General features: G+C 41.6%; 1 protein-coding gene across 4 annotated transcripts in view; it reads left to right on the plus strand.

The window, feature by feature from the left end:
* Window positions 1-16502, plus strand: part of PLCE1 (phospholipase C epsilon 1) — a 368784-nt gene that overhangs the window by 41909 nt on the left and 310373 nt on the right. The gene's annotated exons all lie outside the window — the stretch shown is intronic.

Here is a 16502-nt window from a genome sequence, read left to right on the forward strand (position 1 = left end):
AGAAGTTAGGGAGAGTCCCTGATTACTGTATGCGGGCTTATAAAACAGAAACTCCTGGGAGTGGGAAAATGATTCTGTCAACTGATTATTCAGCTGTATCCTTCAGAGATACATCTGTCCTCTTCTGCCATGGAGTTCATCATTGTTTTTAGGTTGCAAGGCTTAAAAGACCCTAAATCTCATTTTCTCTGTTCAATTCCTCTAGCCAGTGCTTCCTGTTTCTTTCCTCTTAACCCTTTTTATGCCATGGCCCTCTTTGGCTATTTGGTGAAGTCTTTGGGTTGACAAGAACACTTTTAAATGCATCAAATGAAATACAAAGGATCATAAAGGACACATATTATGTGGATAGACATATATCAAGATATTTTTGAAATTGTAATATAGGAGGGTACTTCTTTATTAACACACTAAATAATGGCAGCTAATGATGTGATAACTACCATAACTTCCAGGTAGTGAAGAATGTTAGTAGGGAATGGTTTACCTGGGATTTTCCCAGTTTTAGCAGTGCAAGTCCCATATTCTGGGAAGCCACTCAGTCTTGGACAAACCAAGACAAACGAATTAATTAGTTACCTTAGTTATAAATACTATTTTAGAGTCTCTTCCATGACTATAATGTATGGCAATATCTGTGATTTCTGTTGGTGACAAAATCACAGGTACTGCTAGTGTTACTGAAGTTTGTTGCTTACATTCATAATGGAAGGAAATGCTAAACTTCTATTTGAGGTTAATAAAAGAACTTTTTCTCATCCAAATTTCTGGACTCTCTGAGTTCTATCCATAGTTCCCCCTCTTTAAGATTCCTGCTCTGGAAACGCACGCAAGTAGCTGCCCACTCTTGGACCTGATCTTGGCATCAGAAGCCAGCACCATGTATTCTCTTGTGTGTTTTTTTTTTTTCCTTCTGTGGCTAAGTAGCCCTACTTCCTTCAACTGATGTTAGTGGAGAAGCTGTTTCTATAACTTTTGCATTCCAGTTTTACACAATTCCTTAAAACCTGGCCCTAAAAATAAACCCAACCTAAAAGAACATCCTTTTATTGAACTATGACTAGCATATTTTTATTTTCATCATCATCAATTGTGGGAACTAATATTTATTGTGAATTTACATATGCCAGGCACTGGACTGAATAACTTACACACTTCCATTTCATGAAATCATCTCAACTACCTTCTGATGTGGTCTGATTATTCACCCCATTGTATCATTAAGAAAACAGAGTCTCAAGGAAATTCTATACCTTCAGTTCAGTTCAGTGCAGTTCCTTAGTTGTGTCTGACTCTGTGCGACCCCATGGATTGTGGCATGCCAGGCCTCCCCATCCATCACCAACCCCCGGAGCTTGTTCAAACTCATGTCCATTGAGTTAGTAATGTCATCCAGCCATCTCATCCTCTGTTGACCCTTCTCCTCCTGCCTTCAATCTTTCCCAGCATCAGGGTCTTTTCTAAAGAGTCAGTTCTTTGCATCAGGTGGCCAGAGTGTTGGAGTTTCAGCTTTAGCATCAGTCTTTCCAATGAATATTCAGGACTGATTTCCTTTAGGATGGACTTGTTGGATCTCCTTGCAGTCCAAGGGACTCTCAAGAGTCTTCTCCAACACCACAGTTCAAAAGCATCAAGTCTTTGGCAGTCAGCTTTCTTCACAGTCCAACTCTCACATCCATACATGACCACAGGAAAAACCATAGCTTTGACTAGACAGACTTTTGTTGACAAAGTAATGTCTCTGATGATTAATATGCTGTCTATGTTGGTCATAACTTTTCTTCCAAGGAGCAAGCATCTTTTAATTTCATGGCTGCAGTCACCATCTGCAGTGATTTTGGAGCCCAAGAAAATAAAGTCAGCCACTGTTTCCACTGTTTCTCCATCTATTTGTCATGAAGTGATGGGACCGGATGCCGTGATCTTCATTTTTTGAATGTTGAGTTTTAAGCCAGCTTTTTCACTCTCTTCTTTCACTTTCTTCAAGAGGCTCTTTAGTTCCTCTTTGCTTTCTGCCATAAGAGTGGTGTCATCTGCATATCTGAGGTTATTGATATTTCTCTGGGCAGTGAACACTATGTATAATGACCATGACAGACCCAGTGAAAACCAAATCATCTATCACTAACATTCATGCCCACAAGAATTCAAAACAGAAAAATAGAGCTGTGCAGAACAACAAGGGAATTCAATATATACTGATCAAGAAAGATGTTCAAGAAGATAACATATGAAAAAAATATAAAGCACAAGTTTCCAACCATCTTCTATTGAGGTATAATGCACACATCATTTTAAAGTATACAAATCCGTACAGTCACAAGATGGTGCACCTATCACAACTATCTAATTCCAAAATAATTTTAACACCTTAAAAAGAAACTCCTGGGGCTTTCCTGATGGCTAAGTCATAAAGAATCTGCCTGCCAATGAAGGAGACATGGGTTCAATCCCTGATTCATGAAGATCCCACGTACTGAAGAGCAGCTAAGCCCACGCACCTCAATTATCAAGCCTGTGCCCTAGAGCCCAGGAACCACAACTTCTGAAGCCCCTGCACCCTAGAGTCTGTGCTGCACAACATGAGAAGCCACTGCAAAGACAGGCCTGCATACCACAGGTACAGAGTAGCCCCTGCTCACTGCGATTAGAAAAAAAAAGCCCAGGCAGCAATGAAGACCCAGCACAGCCAAAAATAAAGATAAATAAGTAAATAAATAAGAAACTCCTTAGCCATTAGTGACCACTCTCTATTCCTCCCCTTCCCCTGGTGACCACTAATCTGCTTTTGATCCCTGTGGATTGCCGATTCTGGACATTTCCTACAAGATCTAACTTTTTGTGACAGGCTTCTTTAACTTAGCATCATGTTTTCCAGGTTCATCCATGTCATGACATATATCAGAACTATATTCTTGTTTATGACCAAATAATATTCTATTATATGGATGTGCCAGATTTACTCATCCATTCATCAGCTAAAGGACAATGGGTTGTTTCCAGTTTGGGGCTGTTATGAATAATGCTGCTACGAATGTTCCTGGACAAGTTTTAGAGTGAACATATGTTTTCATTCCTCCTGGTAAGATACTTAGGAGTGGGATTATTGGGTCATATGGTAATGTCATGTTTAACATCTTGGGGAAGGAACAAAATGTTTTCTAAAACCACTGCTCCATTTTATATTCTCACCAGTAATACATGAGAATTCCAATGTCTTCACATCCTCACCTACACTTGTTACTATTCATTTCATTTATGAAAGCTATCTTAGTGGGTGTGACCTGGTAATTCATTGTGGTTTCAATTTGCATTTCCTTAATAACTAACGACATTGAAAAGTTTTCCATTTCCTTGTCGGCCGTTTATATATCATCTTTAGAGAAATATCAAACTAATACAATTTTGTAAAGTTTAAAAATAAAATAAATTAAAAAAAAATAATAAAATAATAAAAAAAAAATAGAAATATCAATTCAGATCCTTTCCCCGTTAAAGAAAATGGATTTTTTTTGCCTATTTACTGTTGCATTGCAAGGCTTCTTCATATATTCTTACCGGACACCTGATTTGCAAATATATTCTGTTGGTGGGCTTTCGCCTTTTTGATACTGTGCACTGATGCTCAGAACATTTTAATTCTGATGAAGTCAACAATTTATCTACTTTTTTTCCTTTGGTTGCTTGTGCTTTTAGTGTCATATGTAAGAAATGATTTCCTAATTCATGAAGACTTACACCTATGTTTCCTTCCCAGATTTTAATAGTCTTTGCTGTTGTTGCTGTTCAGTCGTTGTGTCTGACTCTTGGCAACCCCATGGACTGCAGCACGCCAGGCTTCCCTGTCCTTCACTACCTCCCAGAGTTTGCTCAAACTCATGTCCATTGAGTCAGTGATGCCATCCAGCCATGTCATCCTCTGTCATCTCGTTTTCCTCCTATCCTCAATCTTTTCCAGCATCAGGGTCTTTTTCAATGAGTCAGCTCTTCACATCAGGTGGCCAAAGTATTGGAGCTTCAGCCTCAGCATCAGTCCTTTCAGTGAATATTCAGGGATGATTTCCTTTAGCATTGACTGGTTTGATCTTGCTGTCCAAGGGACTCTTGAGAGTCTTCTCCAGCACCACAGTTCAAAAGCATCAATTCTTTGGCTCTCAGCCTTCTTTATATTCCAACTCTTACATCCGTACATGACTACTGGCTAAACTATAGCTTTGACTATATGAAACTTTGTTGGCAAAGTGACGTCTCTGCTTTTTAATACAATGTCTAGGTTTGTCATAGCTTTTCTTCCAAGGAGGCAAGTGTCTTTTAATGTCATGGCTGTAGTCACTGTCCACAGTGATTTTGAAGCCCAGGAAAATAAAATCTCCCACTGTTTCCATTCTTTCCCCACTTATTTGCCATGAAGTGATGGGACCAGATGCCGTGATCTTAGTTTTTTGAATGTTGAGTTTTAAGCCAGCTTTTTCACTCTTCTCATTTACCTGCATCAAGAGGCTCTGTAGTTCTTCACTTTCTGCCATTAGAGTGGTATCATCTGCATACCTAAGGTTGTTGCTATTTCTCCGGGCAATCTTGATTTCCAGCTTGTGATTCATCTGGTCCGGCATTTCACCTGATATACTCTGCATAGAAGTTAAACAAGCAGGGTGACAGTATACAGCCTTAACGTACTCCTTTCCGAAATTTAACCAGTCTGTTGTTCCATGTCCAGTTCTAACTGTTTCTTCTTGACTTGCATACAGTTTTCTCAGGAGGCAGGCAAGGTGGTCTGGTATTCACATCTCTTTAAGAATTTTCCAGTTTGTTGTGATCCACACAGTCAAAGGCTTTAGCACAGTCAATGGAGCAGAAGTAGATGATTTCCTGCAACTGTCTTGCTTTTTCTGTGATCCAGTGGATGTTGGCAATTTGATCTCTGGTTCCTCTGCCTTTTCCAAATCCAGCTTGTACATTGGAGAGTTTTCGGTTCATGTACTGTTGAAGCCTAGCTTGAAGGATTTTGAGGATTTCTTTGCGAGCATGTGAAATGAGCAAGTTGGACTGTGAAGAAGGCTGAACACTGAAGAGTTGATGCTTTTGAACTGTGGTGTTGGAGAAGACTCTTGACAGTCCCTTGGACTGCAAGGAGATCCAACCAGTCCATTCTGAAGGAGATCAGCCCTGGGATTTCTTTGGAAGGAATGATGCCAAAGCTGAAACTCCAGTACTTTGGCCACCTCATGCGACGAGTTGACTCATTGGAAAAGACTCTGATGCTGGGAGGAATTGGGGGCAGGAGGAGAAGGGGACGACAGAGGATGAGATGGCTGGATGGCATCACTGACTCGATGGATGTGAGTCTGGGTGAACTCCGGGAGTTGGTGATGGACAGGGAGGCCTGGAGTGCTGCAATTCATGGGGTTGCAGAGTCAGACACGACTGAGCAACTGATCTGAACTGAACTGAAATGAGCACAGTTGTATGGTAGTTTGAACATTCTTTGGCATTGCCCTTCTTTGGGATTGGAATGAAAACGGACGTTTTCCAGTCCTGTGGCAATTGCTGAGTTTTCCAAATTTGCTGGCATATCAAGTGCAGCACATTAACAGCATCATCTTTTAGGATTTGAACTAGCTCAGCTGGAATTTCATCACCTCCACTAGGTTTGTTTGTAGTAATGCTTCCTAAGGCCCACTTGACTTTACACTCCAAGTTGTCTAGCTCTAGGTGAGTGACAACACCATCGTGGTTATCCTGGTCACTAAGACCTTTTTTTATACAGTTCTTCCATGTATTCTTGCCACCTCTTCTTAGTATCTTCTGCTTCTGTTAGGTCCTTGCCATTTCTGTCCTTTATTGTGCCCATCTTTGCATGAAATGTTCCCTTGGTTTCTCTAATTTTCTTGAAAAGATCTCTAGTCTTTCCCATTGTATTGTTTTCCTCCATTTCTTTGCATTTATCACCAAGGAAGGCTTTCTTATCTATCCTTGCTACTCTTTGGAACTCTGTTCTCAGCTGGGTATGTCTTTCCCTTTCTTCTTTGCCTGTCATTTCTCTTCTTTTCTCAGTTATTTGTAAGGCCTCTTCAGACAACCATTTTGCCTCCTGGCATTTCTTTTCCTTTGGGATGTTTTTGGTCACCACCACCTGTACAATGTTACAAACTTCTGTCCATAGTTCTTCAGGCAATGTGTCTATCAGATCTAATCTCTTGAATCTCTTTGTCACTTCCATGGTATAATTATGAGGGTTTTGATTTAGGTCACACCTGAATGGCCTAGTGGCTTTCCCTACTTTCTTCAATATAAGTCTGAATTTGGCAATAAGGAGCTCATGATCTGAGCCACAGTCAGCTCTGGGTCTTGTTTTTGCTGACTGTATAGAGCTTCTCCATCTTCAGCCACAAAGAATATAATCAGTCTGATTTTGGTGGACCATCTGGTGACCTCTATGTATAGAGTCGTGTCTTGTGTTGTTGGCAGAGGATGTTTGCTATGACCAGTGTGGTCTCTTGGCAAAACTCTGTTAGCCTTTTCCCTGCTTCATTCTGTATACTCCAAGGCCTAACTTGCCTGTTACTCCAGGTATCTCTTGACTGCCTAATTTTGCATTACAGTCCCCTATGGTGAAAAGGACATCTTTTTTTTTTTTTTTTTTTTTTGGTGTTAGTTCTAGAAGGTCTTGTATGTCTTCATAGAACTGTTCAACTTCATTTTCTTTGTCATTAGTGGCTGAGGCATAGACTTGGGTTACTGTGATGTTGAACAGTTTTCCTTGGAAATGAACCGAGATCATTCTGTCATATTTGAGATTGTACCCAAATACTGCATTTCAGACTCTTTTGTTGACTATGGGGGCTACTGCATTTCTTCTAAAGGAATCTTGCCCATAGTCTTAATGTCCTACTTTCAGATCTTTGATCCATTTTCAGCCTATGTTTGTACATGGTGTGTGAGTCAGGGGTCAAAATTCATTGGTTTGCTTGTGGATACCTTCCTGCTCCAGCAGCATTTGTTGAAAAGACTAGTGTTTCCCCACCAGATTTTTTCAGTACACTGTTTGGTTGATAATCAGTTAACTATTAATGTGAGGGCTTATTTGTGGACTCTCAGTTTTATTCCACTGATTCCTATAGTATCCACATGCCAGTACCACCTAGTCTTGATTACTGTGGCTTTGTAGCAAGTTTTGAAATTGGGAAATGTGAGTCCTCTAAGACTATTCTTCTCTTTCAAGACTGTCTTGGCATGCTTCCCTAAGTAGGTTAGGATAACCTTGTCAATTTTTGCAGAGAAGGATTCTGATAGGGACTGTGTTGAACCTAGTTTGCTGTGGGTGGTATTCAGTTCACTTTGGTTGCTCAGTTGTCTCTGACTCTTTGTGACCCCATGGACTTCAGCACACCAGGCTTCTCTGTCCATCACCAACTCCCGAAGTTTACTCAAACTCATGTCCATTGAGTTGGTCATGCCATCCAAAACTCTCATCCTCTGTCATCCCCATCTCCTCCCGCCTACAATCTTTTATAGAATCAGGAGCTTTTCAAATGAGTTAGTTCTTTGTATCAGGTGGCCAAAGTATTGGAGTTTCAGCTTCAACATCAGTCCTTCCAATGAATATTTAGAACTGATATCCTTTAGGATGAACTGGTTGGATCTCCTTGTAGTCCAAGGGACTGTCAAGAGTCTTCTCCAACACCACAACTCAAAAACATAAATTCTTTGGCACTCAGCTTCTTTATATTCCAACTCTCAATCCATACATGACTACTGGAAAAACCATAGTTTTGACTAGACAGACCTTTGTTGGCAAAGTAATGTCTCTGCTTTTTTTACTATGCTGTCTACGTTGGTCATAACTTTTCTTCCAAGAGCAAGCATTTTTTAATTTCATGGCTACAATTACCATCTGCAGTGATTTTGGAGCCCCCCAAAATAAAATCTGTCACTGTTTCCATTGTTTCCCCATCTAATTGCCATGAATTGATGGGATCAGATGCCATGGTCTTAGTTTTCTGAATGTTGAGTTTTAAGCCAACTTTTTTCACTCTCCTCTTTCACTTTCATCAAGAGGCTCTTTATCTTCTTCGCTTTCTGCCGTAAGTGGGGTGTCATCTACCTATCTGAAGTTATGGATATTTCTCAGGGCAGTCTTGATTCCAGCTTGTGCTTCATCCAGCCCAGCATTTTGCATGATGTACTCTGCGTAGAAGTAAATAAACAGGGTGACAGTATACAGCCTTGACATCCTCCTCTCCCAATTTGGAACCAGTCCATTGTTCCATGTCCAGTTCTAATTGTTGCTTCAGAGTCTCAAGGAAATTCTGTACCTTACCCAAACTTACCCAGCTAGTAATAGATATAACTAGGATTGCAACCCAGGCAATTAACACTCTTAGTTTCTCAAGATCTAGAAAAATATAAAATTTGATTAAGCTTTTAAAGTAACAAAATAATTTTGTTCTTTTCAGTGTCTGTTGATTTGAGTGGCTCCACCCACTGATGCATGTGGCATCTCACATATGCATCAGAGTTGTGTGTTCAACAGTGTGGCTCTAACCCTGCTTGTGTTTTAGAATCAGTGTCCAGGTTCCACCTCGGACTCTCTGAAGCAGAACCACTGGGGTAGGGCACAGCATCAGTATTTTTTCCAAGTTTTCTCCAGGTGGTTCTATGATTCTATGGAGTTGAGAACCACTGACCAGGAGCTTAAACTGAGATTTTTGTGTTTTGGTCAGGACATTTCAGGAATATTTGCTCTTCTGTAAATTCCCTGGTGGCTCAGTGGTAAAGAACTCGCCTGCCAATGCAGGAGATGCAGGTTCAATCCTTGGGTCAGGAAAATCCCCTAGAGAAGGAAATGGCAATCCACTCCAGTGTTCTTGCCCGGTAAATCCCATGGACAGAGGAGCTTGGCGGGCACGGGGTAGCAACAGTGTCGGACACGACTTAGCGACTGAACAACAACAAACTCCTTCACCTGGCTCCAGCTCTCAGGAGTGTCAGGGCTGTCCTGGGGGCCTGCCTGAACAATGCCAGCCTGGAGGCTCTTCTGTCTATACATTTGATGGGCAGTTCAACCCAGCAAGTGTCAGGGAGTTTGGTTTTGAATCTTCACCTGGTTCCTTAAGAAACCTAAATCACGAAGTGGGGTCAACTACCCACATGCTCCCCAGTGATTCTGGGGAATTTTGTCCGCACAGAAGAAAATAGCTTGTCCCGGGCACATGTGTCCTGCCAGCACTGTGGTGACTTGTCCAGAGCTTGCCACGAAACTGCTGCTGATGGCAGCGGGTCTCACTAAAAAATGCATTGCTTTTAAAATCCACGTACACTTGAAATTGAACATTAAGAACACAACAGAAATTTAAATACAGCAAAGTAAATGGAGGTAGATTACTTGAAACCATTATCAGAGTCCCCTAGACACTTACATAAGCATGAGAGTCGTGAATCGGGTATCAGTTTCAGAATACCCTTTGGCATTCCTGTACTCATTCCTCCTGTTTCTGGAGCCCTGCCACTTCTTTTAAGAATGTTCACCAGTCCCTAGCTCAAACCTATCCCTTTCTGTCCATCCCGGAGGCCTTGGGATGGGTAATTTCCAATGAAAAGAACCAAAAAGATGATGCAAATCATCTCTTCCCTGCTTCTTAGTCTCTGGAGGCTGGGAGAGGCTGCCATACCTCCTGCAGAGTAAACCTCAGGAACTTCTCTCTCCTTCTCTCTCTCTGGGCTTCCAGGAGGCTGTGGGCATTTTTATTAACCCTTAAGCTGAAGCTGGGGGATAGACTGGTTGTCCTCCTGGTCTTTCTTTTTTTGGAGTTAATTTACAGTGTTGTATTAATTTCTGGTGCACAGCAAGGTGATCACTATGTATTATTTTCATGTTCTTTTCCATTATAGTTCATTTTAAGATATTGAATATAGTTCCCTGTGCTATACAGTAGGACCTTGGTGCTTGTCCTCCTGTCATTTCATAAGGGTGATTTCTGAAAGGGAGAGCCTTTTCTGAACATTCAAACATGGCTGGGATGAATAATTTCTAAAATACGGTATTGTCTCTGCATTTCCTTTTTTAGTTTAGGGTCTAAACTAAAGAAATCCTTATCCTTGCAATGTTTAAGAACACATGGATAAATAAATCACAACCCCTTTCTGTAAATTGCTTTCTCCAACCTAAAAAAGCTACAGGCTCCCAAGGTTATGTTCTTTTTCCTGTTCTTTGATTATTTTACATACTGGCTCTCCAATCAGATTCTAAGTTTACTAAGGGAAAGAAGTGGCCCTGTCTTTTTGTTATACTCTATGTAATGTAAGCACCAGGACAACACCATGCTTAGAAACATGGTCTCTGGAGTCAGTTGGCCTGAATCGAAATTGTGAGTTTGACTTCATCACCTGCTGGCCCTGTGACCTTGGAGAAGTTGTTTAATCTCCTTGTCCCTAGATATCTTATAGGTAAACTGGGATTAATGATTCTTGGGGGGGGGGGGGGTTAAATGAAATGCTACCATAAAGTCCTCAGCACAGGGCCAGCAGGGCACTCTCCTCACCTGGGACCTTTGATCACTTGCTTGTGGTGAACTGTCCCCACCTCCTTCTACTGCTTGGTGCCTTCTCACACGGGGCATTTACAGTGGGCATTTGAATGTATGAGCCTTGATCTATGATGGAGTAGCTTCCATAGTCCTTCCTAAGCATTTAGACAATGTGTTATTTATCTAATTAGTACCTTTGCCTACATTAAAATTTTTTTCTTGTATGCCTTCATCAAAATGACCCAATTAATTTATGTTTGCACAGCTGTGGAGAGAAGAATGGGTTTGAATGGGAGATGTTAGTGAGGATTAATGCTTGCTGACTAACTAACCATGATGGTATCCTCCTCCTCCTTCTGCCAGTTAAAAAATTAAAACCTACCCCTTATCCAGTTACACCTCCCCTCGCCTGCTCTCAATTTATTGAGAGCAGATGACATATTTTAGCAAGTCACTAAAGTCTTCAGGTTAAAAGTTGATTAAGGGGGCTTTTCCTTTAAAAAAAAAAAAAAAACTCTCCTTGCCCAAATTTTGGGGAGTTTAAGTACCTAAAGTTATCCTGAATATGAAGTACAAGAAGTTCCTGCCTCTGCTGGAATCACTCATGTAACTCTCTGCATGCACTGAATGATAGAACCCAGAGAGAGCGAGGGGGCAGGGCAGACAACCCTCCAGGTCCTATTTTATTGCTTCATTTATTTCCCTGCCTTGATCCACAAGAGGACTTACTATGCAAGAATATACAGCAAAATAGAAAAAAATGAAGTTTTATTATTTAGAAATCGGACTCTAAATTAAAAACCAGCTTCTACGTTGCTAGTTCCTATCCTGCTTTTATTCCTTCTAAAATGTGTCTTTCTTCTTCATATTTTATTTTCCTCTCCAGAGAAAATTAAGAGGCAGTGAAGAATATTTGAGTGTTTAACATAAATATCTTTGTCAGTATACATGTCTTGGATTCTTTATTTTCTCTATTATGTGTAAAGGGACCAAATGGTAATGCATTCATCTTCTAAGTTGTAGCTGTTATGGATGATCAAATATCCATTGAGCCCTGTTGTCCAGTGTTGTAATAGATGGCAGTTGAAATAGCAACATGTCTTGTTTTCCTGTCTGGAAATTTGGTCTCTCTGCAACTTGGATATAGTTTAGATCTTGAAATAATTAGAATTTCACAGGGTGCACAGGCTAAACTGAAAGGCTGTGCTTGGGGACATGCCAGACCTCCTCTTCTATTACTAAAGGTTATGCTGAGGTCATGACATGGATATAGGACAATACTGGCCCCTTCGTGCTGAGCAAAGTGAAAGGGAATCCAGCTCCCAGCCAGGCCCTGTGCAGTTTAGTCACGTCTAGTGCATCAGTGGAAAATGTGACGGGCTGTCAGAGGCCAGCGCTGTGATTCTAGGACAGCTCTCTTTGTAGCTGCTTTGGGACAGTTTAGATGAAGTTACTCTCACATCACTGTAGTTCCACCAGCTCTTTGGCTAGGATTTGACCCCTTCTCCCCCCCGGCCAAAAAAAAGAAGAAAAGGAAAAGACAAACACTGACCCCGGACCCTAGTTTAAGGTGAATGTATTCATGGCCATTGTTATTCTTATGCTAGCTTTGGAACATGATCAGATTAGGATTTTTTTTTTTTTTTTCATTTTCTCCAGATGTCCTGCTTAATAAGAATTAACAGCTGTAGAGGCCTGGACCATCCCTGGAAATGGGCTCTGGTTAAGATGAGGCCTAAAAAGAATCAAAATGCATGGGAAAGATAAAGCATAGATGGAGGCTGGATCTAACCCATGCCGTGCATTTTTACACAGGAGAAACTCAGGCTTCCTATAGAATGACTTCCCTATTGTCACGAGTGATGAAGTAGCTCTCTCCTGCCATCCCGTCCCTGGATGCTGACTCAAGTACAACAGGCCTTTCAGGGCTAAAGGCCTCCTGGAATGATACAGATTCAACATCCAAGGATTGAAGAATCATTAGCAATGGGGCAGAGGGGTGGGGACTGTGACCATTCCCTGACCTTCCATGACTAGACTAACTCAGGGCAGAGGCAACGCCGTGCCTGAAAAGCTGTTCTCAGACAACGGTACTGGGGTCATTTTCTGACCCTAAAGAGCCCCATCCAGTAGTTTTTTGTCCTTGTAGCTGGCCTGGATACATTCAGAGCCTCAGCTTAAACATGGGGTTACAGAGCTTAGTTATCCAAACCCCAACCCCTTCCCTCTCATTTAGGTCATCACCCCTCAAATCCTCAGAAAGAACTCAGCAGAAAACCACCTCTGCCTTCAGCAACACAAAGACACAGTGATTTTTAAGGAGAGCCCGTACTTTGAAACCCAATGGCAGATCTCCTTAGAGAGAAGAAGAAATGCTTTGACTTTTTTTTTCTTTTCAAAATAGTTTTATTGAGATGCAATTCTCATATGGTACAGTTTGCCTGTTTACAGTGTATAATCCAGTGGTTTGGGGCATATTTACAAATGTGTGCAAACATCTCCACAACTTTAGAACTTTTTAATCACCTCATAAAGAAACCCTGTACCCATTAGCTGTCATCCTCCATTCTCTCCACCCCTCTACCCCTCCCTTAGCCCTAAGCCTCCACTAAGCTACTTTCCATGTCCATGCTGTTGTTGTTGTTCAGTCACCCAGTCGTGTGTAACTCTCTGTGAGCCCATGAGCTGTAGCACGCCAGGCTTCCCTGTCCCTCACCATCTCCTGGAGTTTGCCCAACTTCATGTTCATTGCATCAGTGATGTCGTCCAGCCATCTCATCCTCTGACACCCTCTTCTCCTTCTGCCCTTGATCTTTCCCAGCATCAGGGACTTTTCCAATGAGTTGTCTGTTCACATCACATGACTAAAATACTGGAGCTTCAGCTTCAGCATCAGTCCTTCCAGTGAATATTCAGGGTTGATCTCCATTAAGATTGACTGGTTTGATCTCCTTGCTTGTCCAAGGGACTCTCAAGAGTCTTCTCCAGCACCACAGTTCCAAGGCATCAATTCTTTGGCCTTCTGCCTTCCTTATGATCCAGCTCTCACAACCATATGTGACCACTGGGAAGACCATAGTCTTGACCTTTGTTGGCAGAGTAATGTCTCTGCTTTTCAACATCCTGTCTAGGTTTGTCATCGCTTTCCTGCCAAGAAGCAATTGTCTTCTGATTTCATGGCTGCAGTCACCATCTGCAGTGATTTTGGAGTCCAAGAAGAGGATATCTGTCACTACTTTCACCTTTTCCCCTTCTATTTGCTATGCAGTAATGGAATCGGATGCCATGATCTTAGTTTTTTTTAATATTTAGTCCTAAGTCAGCTCTTGCTCTCTCCTCCTTCACACTCATCAACGGGCTCTTTAGTCCCTCTTCTCTTTCTCCCATTAGAGTGGTATCATCCGCACATCTGAGGTTGTTGATGTTTCTCCCACCCATCTTTATTCCAGCTTGTAACTCATCCAGCCTGGCATTTCTCATGATGTGCTCAGTGTCAAGGTTAAACAAGTAGGGTGACAGCAGACAGCCCTGTCATACTCCTTTCTCAATCTTGAACCAGTCAGTTCTATACAGGGCTCTAACTTGCTTCTTGGCCTGCATACAGGTTTCTCAGGAGATAGGTAAGATGGTCTGGTATTCCCATCTCTCTAAGAGCTTTCCACAGTTTGTTGTGATCTACACGAAGACTTTAGTGTAATTGATGAAATAGAGATAGATATTTTCCTGAAATTCCCTTGCTCCCTCTATAATCCAGTGAATGTTGGCAATCTGATATCTGGTTCCTCTTCCTTTTCTAAACCTAGCTTGGACACCTGGAAGTTCTTGGTTCGCATAATGCTGAAGCCTAGCATGCAGGATTTTAAGCATGACCTTACTAGCATGGAAGATGAATGCAATTGTCCAATGGTTAGCACATTCTTTGGTACTACCCTTCTTGGGAATTGGGATGAAGATTGACCTTTTCCAGTCCTGTGACCACTGCTGGCTGGATCTTCCAGATTTGCTGACATAATGAACACAAAACCTTGATGGCATCCTCCTTTAGGGATTTAAATAGTCCTACATTCTAAAGGAGATCGGTCCTGGCTGTTCTTTGGAAAGAATGATGCTAAAGCTGAAACTTCTGTACTTTGGCCACCACATGCGAAGAGTTGACTCATTGGAAAAGACTCTGCTGCTGGGAAGGATTGAGAGCAGGAGGAGAAGGGGATGACAGAGGATGAGATGGCTGGATGGCATCACCGACTCAATGGACGTGAGTTTGAGTGAACTCTGGGAGTTGGTGATGGACAGGGAGGCCTGGCGTGCTGAAATTCATGGGGTGACAAAGAGTCGGACATGACTGAGCGACTGAACTGAACTGAACTGAACTGGAATTTGATTGCATTCCCTAGCTTTATTAACAGCAGTGCTTCTTAAGGCCCACTTGACTTTATTCCACAGTGTCTGGCTCTAGGTGACTAATCACACCATAGTAGTAATTGAGTTCATTGCTGCTGCTGCTAAGTTGCTTCAGTCGTGTCCGACTCTGCGACCCCATAGATGGAAGCCCACCAGGCTCCTCCATCCATGGTATTTTCCAGGCAAGAGTACTGGAGTGGGTTGCCATTGCCTTCTCCATTGAGTTCATTAAGACCTTTTTTACACAGTTCTTCATGTATTCTTTCCATCTCTTCTTGATCTCTTTGGCATGTACTAGATATCTACCATTTTTATCCTTTATTTTGCCCATTTGGGGACACAGTGCTCCCTTGATGTTTCCAATTTTCTCAAAGAGATCTCTAGTCTTTCTCCTTTTATTGATTTCTTCTATTATTAAACACTGTTCATTGAAGAAGGCCTTCTTGTTTCTTCTTGCTATTCTTTGAAACTGCGTTTAATTGGATGTACCTTTCCCTCTCTCCCTTGCTTTCCACTTTTCTTCACTCTTCCACTATTCGTAAAGCCTAGTTAACCACTTTGCCTTCTTGCTTTTCTTTTTCTTGGGGATGGTTTTGTTCACTGCCCCCTGAACAATATTACGAACCTCTGTCCATAGTTCCTCAGGCACACTGTTATCTAGACCTAGTCCCTTGAATCTATTTGTTACCTCTACTGTGAATTCATATGGGATTTGATTTAAGTCATACCTGGCTGTCTTAATGTTTTTCCCTGTTTTCTTTAATTTAAGCCTGAATTTTGTTATGAGAAGCTGATGATCTGAGCCACAGTCAGCTCTGGGTCTTGTTTCTGCTGACTGTATAAACCTTCTCCATCTTTGGCTACAAAGAATGTAATCAATTTGATTTCAGTATTGACCATTTGGTGATGTTCATGTGTAAATTTGTTTCTCGTGTTGTTGAAAGAGAGTATTTGCTCTGACTAGTGCATTCTCTTGGCAGAGTTGAGTTAGCCTTTGCCCTTCTTCATTTTGTTCTCCAAGGCCAAACTTGCCTGTTACTCCAGGTATATCTTGATTTCCTACTGTTGCATTCCAATCTGTCTGATGGTGAATAGAACATCTTTTTTCGGTGTTAGTGCAAGGAGGTCTTCTAGGTCTTCATAGAACTGATCAGCTTCAGCTTCTTCGGCATCAGTGGTAGGGGCATAGACTTGGATTACTGTGATGTTGAATGGCTTGCCTTGGAAATGAACTGAGATCATTCTGTCATTTTTGAGGTTGCCCTCAAGTACTGTGTTTAGACTCTTTTGTTGATTATGAGGGCTACTCTGTTTCTTCTATGGGATTCTTGCCCATAGTAGTAGATATAATGGTCACTGAATTAAATTTTCCCACTCCCGTCCATTTTAGTTCGCTGATTCCTAGGATGTCGATGTTCATTCTTGCCATCTCCTGCTTGACCTTGTCCAATTTACCTTGATTAATAGACCTAACATTCCAGGTTCCTATACAATACTGTTCTTTGCAGCATTGGATTTTACTTTTATCATCAGGCATATCAACAACTGAGCATCCTACCTGCTTTGGCCCAGCTG

This window comes from Bubalus bubalis, chromosome 23, assembly GCF_019923935.1.
Source record: "Bubalus bubalis isolate 160015118507 breed Murrah chromosome 23, NDDB_SH_1, whole genome shotgun sequence".
NCBI classification, from domain to species: Eukaryota; Metazoa; Chordata; class Mammalia; order Artiodactyla; family Bovidae; genus Bubalus; species Bubalus bubalis.